The sequence below is a fragment of the Antechinus flavipes genome, chromosome 1 (assembly GCF_016432865.1).
Source record: "Antechinus flavipes isolate AdamAnt ecotype Samford, QLD, Australia chromosome 1, AdamAnt_v2, whole genome shotgun sequence".
NCBI lineage: Eukaryota > Metazoa > Chordata > Mammalia > Dasyuromorphia > Dasyuridae > Antechinus > Antechinus flavipes.
The window spans coordinates 175,446,144-175,449,940 of NC_067398.1; the positions used below are offsets into that span (position 1 = coordinate 175,446,144).

At 33.9% G+C, this 3,797-nt stretch overlaps 1 pseudogene; it reads right to left on the reverse strand.

Moving 5' to 3' along the window:
* Positions 1–3,043: 3,043 nt before the first annotated feature.
* LOC127544671 (40S ribosomal protein S24-like) lies at positions 3,044–3,497 on the reverse strand (annotated as a pseudogene).
* Positions 3,498–3,797: the final 300 nt, after the last annotated feature.

Genomic DNA, 3,797 nt, shown 5'->3' on the forward strand with positions numbered 1-3,797 from the left:
ACATCAATACAACATTTTAAGAAAGGAAAAGAATAAAATTTTGCACATAACTAACGGCTCCAGCCCAACCTGATTAAATAATCTCCATGGCATTTAAATCTCAATCTCAATCAATCTCTCTCTCTCTCTCTCTCTCTCTCTCTCTCTCTCTCTCTCTCTCTCTCTCTTTCAAACTATCTTTCTCGGTCTCTGTCTCTGTCTCTGTCTCTGTCTCAATCTCTCCCTGTCTCTCTCAATCTCTCTTTCTCTCTCTCTGTCTCTCTCAATCTCTCTCTCTCTTTTTTTCTCTCTCTTTCTCTCTCTCTCTCTCAATTCCTCTCTGTCTCTCCCTCAATCTCTCTCTGTCTCTCTCAATCTCTCTGTCTCTCTCTCAATATCTCTCTGTCTCTCTTTCAATATCTCTCTCTCTGTCTCTCTGTCTCTGTCTCAATCTCTCTCTGTCTCTCTCTGTCTCTCTCTCTGTCTCTCTCTCTCTCTCTCTCTTCTCTTCTCTCTCTCCTCTCTCTCTCCTCTCTTCTCCTCTCCTTCTCCCTCCCTCTCCCTCTCTCTCTCCCTCTCCCTCTCCCTCTCCCTCTTCCTCTCCCTCTCTCTTTTTCTCTTCCTCCCCTAGGTAGCATAGTGGATAGAGCACCAGCTCTGGAATCAGGAACAACTGAGTTGAAATCTAGCCTTAAATGCTTACAAGCTATGTGATTTTGAGCAAATCATTTAATCCTGTTTGCCTCAGTTTTCTCATCTGTAACATTTTACATACAAGGAAGCTTGTAGGAAGGAAATGACAAAGCATTACAGTATCTTTACCAAAAAAAATTAAAAAATCCAAATGGGGTCATGAAGAGTCAGACATGACTGAAACAATTGAACTATGATCTGTATTCATGTCCATGCATATATAAAAACAATACACATATGCATATTATGTACATAAATGTATATGTAAATCTGTATATATGTGTGTATAAAATTATACTCATAAAATATTATATATTATATAAAGCATATCATATATATGTATACGTGTGTATGTGTGTATATATATAAATATATGTATTTATATATATGTGTGTATATATATATATGAAATCAAGGCCATCATAGAATCTTCTTCAAATGTCTTATTGTTCATGGGAGTGATACAGAATTCTTTTTTAGTTGCATTTTTTTCCAGATACATGTATACATGTACAGATAGTTTTTAATATTCATTTTGTAAAACTTTATGTTTGGTCATTTGGCATTGCAGTGCTTATGATTAAGCTTTTGAAAAAAGACTATTATGAATAAAATTGTAGCTCAGAGTTGGAAGGACTTCAGAAGTCAAATTCAGTTTTTAACCTAACTAAAAACATCCCTGACATCATCTCCAGCACATGTCCAATCAACCTTTGCCTCATTCTTAGGAAGGATTCCTTACTTCAGTATACCAATGCTACTACAAAGGGGGAAGAGAAAGAGAAAAATTCTATAAAAAATTAATCAGATCCTCCAAATTGAATCAACACATATTTTAATACTCAGTAACTAGTACAAAGTGGGATTAGGTATGGTTGATGAAAAATATATGGAGAATTATGAATCAGGAAAAAGTAATTAAGCCAGGTTAATAATCTATAACAGGACTTCTTAAAGTTTTTCCACCCGCAATCTCTTTTTGCTTGAGAAATTTTTACATGACCCTGAGAATACAGTTATATAAAATAGAATCAAACCTTTGCTGACAACAATTCATAATTTTATCACCCCCACATTTGGTTACATGACCTAATATTGGGTCATGACCCAAGTTTAAGAAGCTTTGATCTATACAAAATCCTCATGTCTCTATTTCATGAATACTTCAGGACATCATATATGACATACACCAAAAAATATATAAATGAAATCAATCCCATTTTCACAAATAAGAAATAACTCATCACTAATATAGGAGTCCTTCCTTACAAACTTGTTCTGGTACAGACAGACTTCTCACTGACTTATTAGAGAAATTATCAAAACATGTTCATGATAAATAGTAAAAATGAAAAAAATAAAATAAACTGATCATTTCAAACAAATTATTGATGGTGAAAAATGGGTTCTCTGTAGAAGAAAGGATATAAAGACAATTTTACACAGAATTTTAAATGAAATAAATTAATTGCCATAATAAGAAATCAAAAAGCCTAACAATAACTCTAGGCAGCAAACACAGCCTAATTTTCCAAACAATTAGAATATAAACTTCTTTGGAAAAGTCTTACAGAGAGAGATGATAGAAGACTATAGAATCATAAGTTCATGAAATAGAAATGGTAGAGGGCAAAACAGATCTGAAGAAAGCTAAACAAAAAACTCAATAAAGCAGTTATCCTAAGGACATTTGAGAAAAAAAATGAAGGTAATGTAACCAAAAAGTAGCAAATGAGACATTTTCTCTGATTCTCACCTCTTAAACCTCTCCAAAATAATTATTATGTGCAAGAAGTAAAGCAACTGTCTCCATAGTCTAAAACACTAAAAACCCTAATGAATGATTGATAACTGTTAGGTAACACCCAGCAGAGAATGATAATCCCTAATCCTTAACATACTGGCTCAATAGTCCTTTGCTACCAGCCCTCATACTCTGGTAGGGCAACACAATCCCAAATTTGCTCTTGGAGATCCACTCATTGAATCCCTCACTGATGCTGCAATCTCAGCTAGGTGATTCCTTGCTCTGCTTTCCAACCCTTATCCTCCACAGCAGTGTGTAGTCAATCCAGCCACTAATGAACAAAGGGAACTGAAGCAAGGTATCAATATTTATTTTACACGAGGCTTCACTAGTCCTGAAGGAAAATCATCCAGATAAAGCCTATTTGTTTCCTCCCAGAAGTCATTGGATCAGACAATAATGAAAATGAAAAGTGAATTCCCAAGGTAGGAATAGAGAGAGAAATCTCTAAAGTCCAACCTTAGGAAAACTGCCATCTAAGAAAAGGGAGGTCAGAAAAAAGTTCTCTTTTTAATATTTTTACATAATTTATTTATGCTCTTATAAAAAAAATCCAAACCAGCTTCATAAATATCTTTTTTTGCCAGCACCATTTACCTTTGTAACATCCCTAACTTTTTTCATTCTGTTCTTCTGTTACTTTCACTGATTTCTTGATGTCTTCTCATAAAGACCATGTCTTGAAAGTCTGCATTTTGATTCATTTTTCTCTGCATAATTGAAAAAGTTATTTTTCCGCCAACAAAATAGGTTCCAAAGACAAACACAAAAAAGGCACCTGAAGCTGTCTTATATATCTTAATCAGTTTTTCTTGATTGCCAATCTTAGACTCTGGGACTTTCCCATGATAGACATCTATAACCATTTGTTTAAAATGAAGAAGTCTGTTTGTCATAAACTTCCTGGGTTTGATGCTCATGGTGTCATTAATGGTGGCAGCCAGCAACTTGAGCAGTAGAAGAAAAAAAGGTAGAAGAAAATTCATTTTAAACTTTTAGCACCTAAAGATAACCGACATGAAATATATCAATAACAGAAGCTAATATGGCCTCCAGATCATCTAAATTAATTCAAACTCTCTGACTAAATACTACAAAGAAAGGGAAAGGAATCAAACTGTACAAATTTTCAAGAGATAGAGCTACCATAAGATGTACCTGAATGATTAAAAAGAGAAATAGGAAGCATGAAAGCAGAAATTATGACATAGATAGTAAATTGGCAAATCTCACCAAAGAAAGAAAAACTAAGAATGAAAATATATAGAAAGAAAGAATAATCTGGAAAAAGAGAAGCAAAAAGCAATAATGTTAAAAA